Genomic DNA, 14,977 nt, shown 5'->3' on the forward strand with positions numbered 1-14,977 from the left:
ATGCGCCAGGGAGCTGCGTTGCAGAGAGGTGTTCAGAGGCCACGCCCCTTTTTGCAACACTCTGCCATGCAGCTCCGTGGCACTTACTAGAGGTAGCTGGTGGGCTAGTTGGCCCCTAGGGGACCTCTTGATTGAAGAGTAATTAATTCCCCAACTAAAAACGTGCCACAGGGTGTGTTTGCACACATATCACCTCAGGCCCCGCCCCCTACCTTCACCACAGTGCAAACGCGCCCTGTGGCACGTTTTAAGTTGGGGGATTAAGTCCCATCACTTCCTGAGGTCCCCTGGTGGCCAACTAGCCCACCAGTTACCTCCAGTAAGCGCCACGGAGCTGCGTTGCACAGAGGTGTAAAAAGGGGCGTGGCCTCTGGGCCGATCCCTTTTTTTTTTTTTTTTAGAAGGTGTGTAGCCCCAATTCTTTTTCTAATTTATTGGCCCTGGGGACCCCATCCCTCAGGGCCTGCCCCCAATTTGTTTAAAAAAATAAAATAAAATCGGGAAAGGGGGCTGCGTGGCCCCCCTACCGAGGCCATAATTTGCCCCGGGACCCCATCCCCCCGGGGCATGGCCCTTTTTAAAAAAAATATTTTGGAGGGGGGCTGCCTTGCCCCCTCCTGTGGCCACTTATGGCCCCGGGGGCCCCACGCCCCCGGGGCCGTTTTTTTTTGGTGCTTTTTAAAAAAAAAAGTTTAGGAGGGGAGCCGCGTGGCCCCCCTCCCGGGCTACTACTAGCCCCAGGGACCCCATCCCCCGGGGCTGGCCCTCTTTGTTGGGGGCCGGCCCTCTTCGTTGAGGGCCGTGGGGGGTCCCCAATCCCCCCACGGTCCCAGCCGGCTCCCGGCGTCCTGCGGGAGCCGGCATTGCTTTTACACATGGGGAGTAGCTAACATGCTGCTCCCCATGTGGAAAAGCAATCTGCAGGTTTCCCTGCTCTCGCTTCAATGAAGCAAAGCAGTTTGCAATGACTGTCATTGTACACTACAGTGTCCCGGGGTGGGCACCCCAGGGGTGGCGGTCCCCAGGGCTGGGGGGGCCTGAGAGCCCCCAACACCAAATTTGTTCAAGCCCCGGGGGTGGCGGTCCCTGGGGCTGGGGGGGTCTGAGAGCCCCCCCAAAAAATAATAATAAGCCCCGGGGGGTGGCAGTCCCCGGGGCTGGGGAGGCCTGAGAGACCCCCCAACAAATATTAAGAAGCCCTGGGGGTGGTGGTCCCCGGGGCTGTGGGGGCCTGAGAGCCCCCCCACACAATTGAAATAAGCCCCGGGGTTGGCGGTCCCCGGGGCTGTGGGGCCTGAGAGCCCTCCCACACCAAATTTTTTCAAGCCCTGGGGGGTGGCGGTCCCTGGGGCTGGGGGGGCCTGAGAGCCCCCCCAACAAATATTAATAAGCCTCGGGGGTGGCAGTCCCCGGGGCTGGGGGGCCTGAGAGCCCCCCACACCAAATTTTTTCAAGCCCTGGGGGGTGGTGGTCCCCGGGGCTGGGGGGGCCTGAGAGCCCCCCCACACAATTGAAATAAGCCCTGGGGTGGCGGTCCCTGGGGCTGGGGGGCCCCTCTGGGCCCCCTTTACATAACTATTGCCCCCGGGATTTGGTCCCCCCGGGGGCCAATTACCAAAGACACGCGGCCAAAATTCGTCCCTTGTAGGACCCCCTGAGCAGGACTAGGGGGTCAGGCTGTTTCTACCCTGCCCCCTTTTTGCGTTTTTCGTGTTTGTTTTTTAGGTTTCTTGTGCCTTTCTACCGAGGCACAAGATGGCTGCCAACACTTCCTGATTTGGAGTGTTGACATCCAAGTAGAATACAGCTCGTGCACGGCAGGGTGCGCGCTGGGTGCGCATAGGGTGCGCGGATCCTCCGAGGCCATAGATATATATGTACTTTTAAATGTCATTTTCTCAGGAACTACTGAACAGATTTACACCATGTAAGCAAAAGGCACGAGTCTGAACCTACCTCTTTGCCAAATTTGGTGTAATTCCGTTCAGCAGTTCGGGCTGTAGCTGCGGCTAAAGGTCCTATGGGAAATTGCATGGGGAAAACGTGTTTTGGGACCCCCCTTTTTTCTCAGCCCCTGCTTGACAAATCACCGTGAAACTTTCAGGATAGAAGCGGACCGGAGCTGGACAAAAGTTTTGAAAACTTCGCGAAGATTCGTCAATCGGCGCTAAAGTTATTCCAAATAGAATGTTGTGGATTTCATATGGAAAATAGGTCCTAACTATATCTACCTACTGGCGACCGCCAGTAGGTAATATATATGTATATATATATATATATATTCACTGAAAAAACCATAGGTTTCACACATGTTATAGTTAGCGGAAATTTTACTGATAAAAAACCAATGAAATTGCCCCGTTATAGTTAGTGCTGGCATCTATAACTCACGCGACCGCAATCCTCTGCTGATGCTAATACTGTATTTAGACACTTATTTGCCCATGTGTTCTTCCATACATTTTTAGCTATACATATATTACAAATATTTTTTTTTATAAAGACACATATGTCATCAGCAGAAGATTGCGGTCGCGTGAGTTATAGTTGCCAGCACTAACTATAACGGGGCAATTTCATTGGTTTTTTATCAGTAAAATTTCCGCTAACTATAACATGTGTGAAACCTATGGTTTTTTCAGTGAATTTGCAAGGTTTTTTAAATGCTAATTCCTAACTATAACGTGTGTGAAACCTATGGTTTTTTCAGTGAATTTGTATGGTTTTTTAAATGCTAAGTTACTTTACGCCATTCGAGGCGTGCGCGCCCACTTAACGCAGTGCGTTCCGTGCACGGTTTTTATCAACTTTAATAAGCCCTGTACATTTGGTGGCCTTCGGCCACCAAAAGCACAGGGGGTGGGGTCAATGTGGATAGTGTTTTTTTTATTTCGATTTTATAATTTCATGTTGCCAAAATATAGTTTTTTTACTGATGTAATAAGCCCTGTACATTTGGTGGCCTACGGCCAGCAAAAGCACAGGGGGTGGGGTAAGTGTGGATAGTGTTTTTTTTATTTCTATTTTTTACCGTACGCTTACGTTAAGCGTACGGTAAGCGTACTCGGCGAAATTGCCGAAAAAAAAATAAAACCGTTTTTGCTCTTGGGGGATGTTTGGGGACTCCCTCAACATGACTATGTGGGAGGGAGTTGTCAAAACAGCCCCGTTACATGTTTTTGGGCATCATGTTTGATAAATAACACTCAGTGCGAGAGACAAAATGGCGGACGCCGCTTCCTGGTTTCGGCCGATTCGAATGTTTACTAAGATCTAAGAGCCAATCAGAATCGCGCTCGCGCACGCCACCGTACGCGTACGGTAAGCGTACGGTAAGCGTACCGTAAGCGGGCTCAGATATATATATTGATTTAAAGGCTATTTTCTCAGAATCTACTGAACAGATTTACACCAAACCTACAAAAGGCACTTCCTTGACATAGGGACTACCTCTCTGCCAAATTTCTAGTAATTCTGTTCAGCCGTTCGGGCTGTAGCTCTGTCTAAAGGTCCTATGGAAAAATGCATGGGAAAAACGCGTTTTGGGACCCCCCTTTTATCTCAGCCCCCGCTTGACGAATCCCCCCGAGACTTTCAGGGTAGGAGCGGAGCGTAGCGCCCCACCTATTTTGAGAAATTCGCGAGGATTCATCGACCGGCACCAAAGTTATTCAAAATAGAATGTTGCGGATTTCCTATGGAAAAGGGGTCCTAACTATAACTACCTACTGGCGACCGCCAGTAGGTAATATATATCGCTGCTCCGTTGGTCTTGCCTGTTACCGCACTCGTGAGCGCGTGCCCGGTCCAGCGGTGGCAAACCACTATATATCCAGCTCCTTACTTTCACAGTAAATTAGGGCCAGCACTCACGTTAGGTATAATCCGTTATAGATTTATTCATGAGAATCAATAGTAACAACAAACGCGTTTCGGCGTGAGCCTTCGTCGGTGTCGACGAGCGCCGTTGTCGTGGCAACTTAAATTCCAAAACAAATGCATGCAACAAACAAAGGACTTATGCTCGACTTTGAGCGCCATCTTAGAGTATGTTATTACTCACATATCGTGCCTTGCAAAATAATTCAACTTATAATACATTCATCTGGTCATAGTATCCAGTAATTAAATCATAGCCACAATTAATTCGCGGATTGTTTTACAGAACTAATCATATTAGCGCCTGAATGAAATTGTATGATTCAATTACATTCTTTAAATAGCATGATGTCGCCCTGGATGGGCTAGCGCTATGGACATTGACTAAAGCGCCATCTTTGAACAATCTTACATACATATGGTATCACTCATATTTCCTAGTCCACTAATGTCTACATTTCGCCCTGTATGGGCTTTCTATATTAGTGTTTGCGGATATGTCCAAGTCCTATAGATATCATTAAAATCACTACACGGTATGACCAGATTATTTCCAGTTAGATAATCGCATGCAAAAATATACCGAAAGAGGGTTACCAATTTCTATTCCTATACTCATCATAAATGAACTGCAAGTTCCTCCCCACTGTTCAGACCACCTGGATATTTTGTTTGTAGATCAATAATATAGCGAGATTCCAATCTCCTCAGACTCCTCTCTCTGTCACCTCCCCTGATGCTCTTCGGGACATGATCTAAGCAAAAAAATTGTAACAGAGATCTGTTGCTGTTGTGCTTACTCGCAAAGTGGCGTGCAACCGGATAATTCGTGTCTCTACTAGTTATTGCCCTTTGGTGTTCCAAAATTCTCATCTTCACAGGATTTATGGTGCTCCCGATATATCTTAAACTGCACGGACATTCCAAGCAGTAAACCACATATGGGGTACTACATGTCATAAATTTGTTAATATGTCGCTGTTTCAATTAATTCAAAATTTTGTATGGCGTGACTCGTTTGCTTGTGGCACATGCTCTGCACTTGCCACAGGGAAAAGAACCACGTAATCTCTGTAGACCTGTGTCAAGTTTATTGGTTTCCAAATGGCTCTCCACCAACTCATCTTTTAGAGATCTAGCTCTCCTGAAGCTGATATTCGGTTTCATAGGCAGATCTCTGCCAATGATAGTGTCAGATCTAAGAATTTTCCAATTGCTCTGTAAGATACGTTTAATATCAAATGCAGCATTTGAATAACTGGTGATCATGCGAAATTTATTCTCAACATCTGTTCTTCTCGTTCGTACACTTTCCTGACCCAAGAGTTCGGACCTGTCTTTCTGTGCTACCTTGGTTTCTGCTATTCTCAGAATATCCTTGGGATATCCCCTTGCTCTAAAACGTTGAAGGCTCTCTGACGCTGCCATCTTGTAGTCCTCATCCCTAGAGCTATTCCGTTTAATTCGAAGTAATTCCCCATAGGGGATACTCCTGATCAAACTGGCGGGGTGACTGCTCTTTCTGTGTAATATGGAATTCCTTGCCCCGGGGACTGCCACCCCCGAGGCTTATTAATATTTGTTGGGGGGGCTCTCAGGCCCCCCCAGCCCCAGGGACGGCCACCCCCAGGGCTTGAAAAAATTTGGTGTGGGGGGGCTCTCAGGCCCCCCAGCCCCGGGGCTTATTTCAATTGTGTGGGGGGGCTCTCAGGCCCCCACAGCCCCGGGGACCACCACCCCCCAGGGTGAGTAATAACATACTCTAAGATGGCGCTCAAAGTCGAGCATAAGTCCTTTGTTTGTTGCATGCATTTGTTTTGGAATTTAAGTTGCCATGACAACGGCGCTCGTCGACACCGACGAAGGCTCACGCCGAAACGCGTTTGTTGTTACTATTGATTCTCGTGAATAAATCTATAACGGATTATACCTAACGTGAGTGCTGGCCCTAATTTACTGTGAAAGTAAGGAGCTGGATATATATATATTCACTGAAAAAACCATAGGTTTCACACATGTTATAGTTAGCGGAAATTTTACTGATAAAAAACCAGTGAAATTGCCCCGTTATAGTTAGTGCTGGCAACTATAACTCACGCGACCGCAATCCTCTGCTGATGCTAATACTGTATTTAGACACTTATTTGCCCATGTCTTCTTCCATACATTTTTAGCTATACATATATTACAAATATTTTTTTTTCATAAAGACACATATGTCATCAGCAGAAGATTGCGGTCGCGTGAGTTATAGTTGCCAGCACTAACTATAACGGGGCAATTTCACTGGTTTTTTATCAGTAAAATTTCCGCTAACTATAACATGTGTGAAACCTATGGTTTTTTCAGTGAATTTGCAAGGTTTTTTAAATGCTAATTCCTAACTATAACGTGTGTGAAACCTATGGTTTTTTCAGTGAATTTGTACGGTTTTTTAAATGCTAAGTTACTTTACGCCATTCGAGGCGTGCGCGCCCACTTAACGCAGTTCGTTCCGTGCACGGTTTTTATCAACTTTAATAAGCCCTGTACATTTGGTGGCCTTCGGCCACCAAAATCACAGGGGGTGGGGTCAATGTGGATAGTGTTTTTTTTATTTCGATTTTATAATTTCATGTTGCCAAAATTTAGTTTTTTTTACCTATTAATAAGCCCTGTACATTTGGTGGCCTACGGCCACCAAAAGCACAGGGGGTGGGGTAAGTGTGGATAGTGTTTTTTTTATTTTTATTTTTTTACCGTACGCTTACGGTAAGCGTACGGTAAGCGTACTCGGCGAAATTGCCGAAAAAAAAATAAAACCGTTTTTGCTCTTGGGGGATGTTTGGGGACTCCCTCAACATGACTATGTGGGAGGGAGTTGTCAAAACAGCCCCGTAACATGTTTTTGGCCATCTTGTTTGATAAACAACACTCAGTGCGAGAGACAAAATGGCGGCCGCCGCTTCCTGGTTTCGGCCGATTCGAATGTTTACTAAGATCTAAGAGCCAATCAGAATCGCGCTCGCGCACGCCACCGTACGCTTACGGTAAGCGTACCGTAAGCGGGCTCAGATATATATATTGATTTAAAGGCTATTTTCTCAGAATCTACTGAACAGATTTACACCAAACCTACAAAAGGCACTTCCTTGACCTAGGGACTACCTCTCTGCCAAATTTCTAGTAATTCTGTTCAGCCGTTCGGGCTGTAGCTCGTTCTAAAGGTCCTATGGAAAAATGCATGGGAAAAACGCGTTTTGGGACCCCCCTTTTATCTCAGCCCCCGCTTGACGAATCCCCCCGAGACTTTCAGGGAAGGAGCGGAGCGTAGCGCCCCACCTATTTTGAGAAATTCGCGAGGATTCATTGACCGGCGCCAAAGTTATTCAAAATAGAATGTTGAGGTTTTCCTATGGAAAAGGGGTCCTAACTATAACTACCTACTGGCGACCGCCAGTAGGTAATATATATATATATATATATATATATATATATATATATATATATATATATATATATATCATTGCTCCATCTGCACCTCCAAACCAGCGCACTCAATAGACGGGTGCTTTGAAACGCGAAGGTGCAGTCGCGTTCATAAATGCGCGCTCACTCCCAGTTACTTTCAGGAACTCGGAAAAGCACTCAGCGGGACACTCCTGTAGTTATTAAATCTTTTATTGCATGGCGAGCATAAAAAACATGACGCGTTTCGGCTATGCCTTAGTCGAATGTTTAACAAAGTTTGCGCCAAAGAGCAGCATATTTAAAGAGGCATTACGTGAGTCACATGGCATTACCTTACATGGACAACAAAAGAGGACAATCACCTTAGAAAATCAGCCGCCATATTGAAAAGCAGTTACCAAGGTGTATGGATACAAGTTTCAAATTACTAAACATTTCGCCGTATATCGGCTCGCAATGTCAGCCATTAATTTGAAATACAATTATTAAAACTCATAAATATGAGCCTTAAATTGTTAGATATTACGCCGTATATCGGCTAACAAAGTCCCTCAAAGTTGACCATAATAAAGCCGTGTATCGGCTGCCATCACCGCATAGTAGACCTCAAGGAAATAGAAGGGTGGCTCCAGAATCCAGATAGTTTGAACAAGAATGTTGTCAATCTGGAATTTAGTGGGGAAGTCAGTTCTGAAACTGCCAATTTCCTTGATTTAAAGATCAGAGTGGTAAATAACCAATTATCTGTATCCCTGTACCGTAAACCCACAGCCGGTAACTCGACCCTGCATGCTACGAGCAATCATCTCCCTGGGCTAGTAAGAAACATCCCTTATGGTGAATTCTTGCGGTTGAAGCGGAATAGTACCAGGGTGGATGATTTTGGAAATGCGGCTAAGGATAGTATCAGCAGATTTGTGACAAGAGGGTATAATAAAGTATTCCTTGAGACTACTCTTCAGCAAGTCAGAAATGTACCTAGGGCTACCCTGTTGAATGAGGACCAGAATGGGGATACACAGGCAAAGAAAGAGAGAAGAAAGAAAAATAAAATGGATGAGTCAGATACCAATAAATTCAGGATGGTGACTACCTTTTCGAATGATGCCAATCAATTGAAAAAAAATTTGAGAAAGAATTGGCACATTCTGAAAACGGATCATATTATTGGCCCAGATATTCCTCCTGCCCCTTTGGTAACTTTCAGAAAAGCTAGATCTCTAAGGGATAGTCTGGTACAAAGCCATCTATCTACTAGTCCCAAGGTGACGGGAACCCTAAGGGATCTTAGACGTTTCTTCCCTTGTGGCAAGTGTAAAGCCTGTGTTGGCAGTAAAAGGACATTAACTTATCAGGTCACTGGTTTAAAGAATCCTCGGCCCATTAAAAAGTTCCTAACTTGTAATACCAACTATGTAGTTTATTGCCTGGAATGCCCGTGTGGCTTGAGCTACGTGGGCAGTACGATCCACTGTGTTAAGATTCGCATCTTAGAACATATGCGAGCGATAGCTAAGAATGACATCACTTATCCTTTCGCGAGACATTATTCAGAGAAGCACAATAGCAATAGGGAACTATTGCGCTATTATGGTTTGGATCAGGTCCCTGCGAGTATCAGGGAGGGAGACAGAATTAAACAACTGCGCAGGCTTGAGTCACGATACATTATAGATCTGGGAACTAAGAATCCGGCTGGCATGAATGTGGGGGAGGAATTATCAGTTCATCTTGGGGATTGAGAAGTAAGAAGTGAAATGATAGTAATTAATGTAGTAAAAAGAGAATGATGACAAGCAATGTGTTTCATGATGATAAGATTTTTCATTAATTAAGTGGTATTGGTTTTGTGCGATAGCTTTTAATGTATATCTTTTGAATTTATATAACAATTTTTGACAGAGGTTTCTGTTTGTGGGTCATGCAACTGCTCCAATGATAGCAATAGTAATGGGGTTCAGGCCGATACACGGCATTATGTTAGCAAATTTTGCTTGTAAACGGGGCAACCGATACACGGTTAAATGCTCTCCTTTTATAGTTAATATGAACTAATATACATTGAATCGTTAGATGTCGTTACGATATTAAAAAGATTCTGGAGCCACCCTTCTATTTCCTTGAGGTCTACTATGAGGTGATGGCAGCCGATACACGGCTTTATTATGGTCAACTTTGAGGGACTTTGTGAGCCGATATACGGCGTAATATCTAACAATTTAAGGCTCATATTTATGAGTTTTAATAATTGTGTTTCAAATTAATGGCTGACATTGCGAGCCGATATACGGCGAAATGTTTAGTAATTTGAAACTTGTATCCATACACCTTGGTAACTGCTTTTCAATATGGCGGCTGATTTTCTAAGGTGATTGTCCTCTTTTGTTGTCCATGTAAGGTAATGCCATGTGACTCATGTAATGCCTCTTTAAATATGCTGCTCTTTGGCGCGAACTTTGTTAAACATTCGACTAAGGCATAGCCGAAACGCGTCATGTTTTTTATGCTCGCCATGCAATAAAAGATTTAATAACTGCAGGAGTGTCCCGCTGAGTGCTTTTCCGAGTTCCTGAAAGTAACTGGGAGTGAGCGCGCATATATATATATATATATATATAAAACCATAGATTGTAGCCATAAATAGCTACTCGTGGCGAGAACCCATGTTTAGAGCTCTGTGACAGAATAACATAGTCTTGAATATTACCTGCTGTTGATGGTTATGCAGTTACCAGTCGTGCTTTAGGATAAGTTAAGAACGGTACCATTCTTGATATGTTATCTAGACCTGAAAAAATGAATAACAGGTATTGATGGTTGCACGGCTATCCTTTCGTTTTCACAAGCTGTATTTTTTAGGGGTTTAGCTGGTATTTACCGCAATTACCGAAAACTGGCTAAAATGAAAACGCTAGAGTCATACTTGTCATTGTATCATTCAGTGTCACTTTATGTTCATCCCTTTTATAAATAGTATGCTGGAGAAAAACAAACTATAAGTGAACTTATATTTTTGGTACATATGTCAGCAGTTAAAGATCTAATGGGCTATTCTCTTATATACCTGTATGCCATACCTTGCAATAAGGATGATGATTCATCGTGACAGATGAAGACAGACTGTCTTGGTAATGAACAAGGTACAGGGAATGTTTATTTCGTCTTTTATTCCAATGCTGGGAAAAAAGCACAGAAATATGTGCTGATTGGTAAGAGAATTCAGGTTTAAAGAGTTACAACATTAGCAACCTATAGTCAAGAGAATAGCTGCTGAATGTGGATTATAAACGCTCTATTGACCCTGGTTATCAGGTTTGTATGGATTATACTAAGAGAAGCACCATACTTACTTTGTTGGAATTTGATGCAAAAGGGGAGAGCTCAATTAATATCGGTATTGATTAATACCAGGATTGCTGTAATATAAACAAAGGAGACACAATGAGGTATGCACCACTAGATGTGAAATATGCACTATAAGAAGGGTGTTAATACTATAACCTAATCCTCAAGGAAGCATGAAACGAAGATTATTAGATTTAACGAGCGTCAGAACCAATAAAGAAGAAACTGTGTGTGCAGATAATCGAACGGATGTAGGGAACCTACATTTTCCAATCATAAATTAGGGGAACGTGCCTTATGCAGCAAACAAAGCTAAAAATGCGATCGCAGCATGTATAGTATCAAATGCGCCGGGTCGACTCAACACACAGATGACCACGATATGGATATCATAGGATTTCAAACTAAAAAATTAAATATAAATACTGCCATATAATACTGCAGGCAGGATATGCGAATGCGAAGGGTTTTTTTTTTTACATAATACATACAGATTATAAGGATAACAATGCTATATAACATAACCGATCTGAAATGCGAGCGAGAGGATTCAGGCAGAGATGCGGCACCAGCGCATACTCAAGTTATCATCGGTATGGAGCCTCTGGATATGGGGTTCCTATTAGCAGCAGCTCTGGATAGAGACTAAACGAACGAGGCCTGATTCTCTCGTCTTAACATTCAACCACGTCACGTGGTGAAATAGGCCAATCACCTGAATCCCTCAATAATGCTTTCTTGAGACGATGTTACAAACAAGGGGATAGCGATACAGACGGAAAAGTACTGTACTAAAATCGTAACAGTATCACAATGATGGTGAAATTTAACTATATTGTATTTAGGGCTCTCAGTTTTCCGTTTTTACTGATTTTTACAGATAAATACAGACGGAAAACTATTTATTTTCCTGTCTGTATTTACTTTTAAATACAGAAAAATACAGAAAATAGGCCTTCTTTGGATGATTTTTTTCTATTGTCAATCATGAGTGCCAGGTCGGTAGGGGTACAGATTGAGAGGTAGGGGAGATGAAAAAAGACAATAGATTTCCTAATTAACGTAATTTAGTGCAAATTTACAGTTACTGGTGCTATTTTACAATGTTAAGTGTTTTTAGATAATGCTATTGCATTGTACACTTCTGAAACCTTTTGGACATTTAAATGCGAGTATACATTTATCAGCTAAATAAATGTGGAAAAATACCAATTGCAGCTTCATTTATACAGAAAACACAAAATAAAAATGGATAAATACAGGACAAAAGAGCAAAAAATAAATATGGATAAATACAGACGGAAATGGCTAAAAAAAAATACCATAAAACCGGGAGCCCTAATTGTATTATATAGAAGAATATGGAAAGTAGTGTTCTTGTTAACGGGAAGCGATGTGAAAATGTATTCACTACATGTTGTAATAGGTCATAGTGCACTAAGCAGATTTGCCTCCTTAATAATGCAAAAAGTGATGAAAAGAGAGAAAAGAAGAAAATTACTAATAAAACAATTTTTTTAAGAATAACATTTATTAAGGATAAAGAATTACATCAGGGTGTGGAGGCCACAGCAGGTAACAATTGAAACTATGTGTTACTAAAGTAAAAACAGAATATCAGACTCTTTAAAATAGGCGACTGGGGATGATTACTGTGTATAGCCATAAAAGAATTAACCAGCATTGTATCCTATTGCCTGTTCCCATGGAATTTCCTGATTTAAACCATGCTTAACTGTATCCAAAACAAATATCCAAAATACTTCTCTACTTTTTCTAATTGAATCGGTATCAGTACCTGCTTTGATGTTTATTTTTTCTAGGACCAGCCAGTTAATGTCTTTTTTGTCCATATCGCTGAGCGGTGTTCTGTTAGTCGTGCAGCTAATGTTCTGGATGTTTCACCAACATAACCCAAACTGCAAGGGCATCATAACAGATAGACGATTCTACAGTCCAGTGCAAAAAGTTACTTTTGTGGTGGATGGGGCTGAGAGGAGCAGGGAGAGCGTCACAGATGGCCATTGCTATAGCGTGAAGAGCAGGCTGGGTGTCATGGACGGTCATCGCTGTAGTGTAAAGATCCTGCCAGGCATCATAGACGGTCATTGCTGGAGATTCACGAGGTGGTTACTGCAGGGTGTCGATGATGTAGCTGTTGCACTGCCAGTCGCCACAGTGTGAAAAGTCGAGTTCACCAGATTTCTCCTTTTCTTGGGGAGGAAGCTCAACTAATGTGACACCAAGGGTGCAGGAATTGAAGGGCACCTTTTGTGGATCAGGAACTCACTCCATCAGATGCCAGAAGGGCTCAGGTAGGTCCAGGCAGCAGGTCAGCTGGGCAGATGCAAGGCTGCCTCTGGAGCGTCTTATGTCCCTGTAGTTCAGAACAGGAGGTCAGTCAGATGACCATTGAAGTCACTTGAGCCTGGGATGAAGGGTGCAGGTCCAGTCTTCCTTCTCATCAAGCAGGGCAAGTCTTAAACAGCACTGCAGCAGGGCTTCCTTCTTCTGTAGTGTCCAGAGGTCCAGTGTACTCAAACATTGGTTCTGAGGGTTAAATATCTGTACTTCAAAGCAGTAGAACATTCTGGTTTTTTCCATCCCCCCAGAGGTGTTTGGAATTTCCTGCCTCCTTCCCTGAACCCAGCTTGTCTGAGGACACAAAAGACTAGTGTTAAACCCTTGGTGAATATGCTGAGGCAGAGGCTTTGAGATGGGCAAATATGCTAGATGAATGCTCTGCCTTCCTATCAAGTCAGTGATGACCTATCCTGACAACACCTATTCCCCCTTTATCTCACTGTTTGGGAGCAATACACAAAGACCAACTGCCAGTTACACCTAGTCATGGGACCCAGCATACTGGCTGCAGGCACCAAATGTTTAGTACAAGAATATTTCAACTTTCTAAAAGTGGCATTTTCAGAATTGCGATATATAATCTGACCTTACCATTAAAGAGGGCTTTAAAGTATAATTATTTAGACACCAATCTCAACATTCCTAGTTCCTCTCATTTGAAAGTTATCACTACCAGAACATGTACAACTTAAAGGTACATGTCCAACTTTTTCCCTGCTCTTGGTCTGCCCAGGGCCTATCCTAGTGGTGACGTATATGTATTAAAAAGGAATGTTTGGGCTCAGCAGAAGGTTTCTTTTGCTAGGTGGACATGGCAGTTTAAAACTGCACTCACAGACTGCGATGGCAGGCCTGAAACATGTTTAAAGGGCACCTTAAGTGGGTAGCACAATCAGTGCCGCAGGCCTATTAGTAGCATTTAATTTATAGGCCCTGGGTACATATAGTAGGACTTTACTAGGGATTTGTGAGTAAATTGTGCGAATTGGGTGTAAGACAATTTCACCATGTTTAAAGGACAAGCACTTTTGCACTGGTTAAGTGCACAGAGTACTAAAAGTAAATTAAAAACGGGTACAGAAAACAAAAAAGAGAAGGCTAAAAGTTTGAGGATGACCCTGCCGAAAGGGCTTAGTCCAACAATGCCTAATGCTCAAACCTGATCAAAAATCCTCATTACTGTGGAAATTACCATTTTAGTCAAGGTTTAATATGGTCGCAAATTATTTACATCAACACTAGCAAGAAGATTCCAGAGTCAAATATACACTTGAATTCTTAAGAATTAAAAGTGATTTATTAAATATAAGTTTCCCAAAGATTTGGCACAGTCATTGATAGCTGCGATTTATATTGCTTAGTCAAAGGGAGAAATAATGGCAATCCGCACTATCGATGTAGCTAAAGCTTTCACTAAAGTTAATTGACCCTATCTCTGGAGTGCATTAAACCGAGTCAGTCTCAGCCAAAAATTTATTGTGGCAATATTGGGATGTTATGCGAATTCCAGTGCTAAAATACTAGTTAATTCAGAACTTTCACAGAATGCCATGACCGAAGAAAGCACCAGGGAGGGCTGTCCACTCTTTATTATTTGATGTATTATTGGAACAATTAGCATGCAAACTGAGGAGCACCCTGGAGATATACCCATTCGAATATAACACATTTTCGGTGACTTTGTCAACTAACCCTGAAATTAGTATGCCGAAACAGAAGAAAGTCTAGAAAGTTTCCCAGGTATATTGGGATACAAAATGAATAAAGAAAATAGTAAAACCAACACTTATTTCTTTAATGGCATCAAAGAGGATATACGCTATGCAGACGTTATTACATTTAATACAATTGTTTCAGCTAATTTAAAGAAAGCCAGTGAAGGCGTTAAACACATGGCTAGGCATCCCTCTAACTGTTTGGAAGAAACAATATTTTGAAC

Source organism: Triturus cristatus, chromosome 3_1 (assembly GCF_964204655.1).
Source record: "Triturus cristatus chromosome 3_1, aTriCri1.1, whole genome shotgun sequence".
Classification (NCBI taxonomy): domain Eukaryota; kingdom Metazoa; phylum Chordata; class Amphibia; order Caudata; family Salamandridae; genus Triturus; species Triturus cristatus.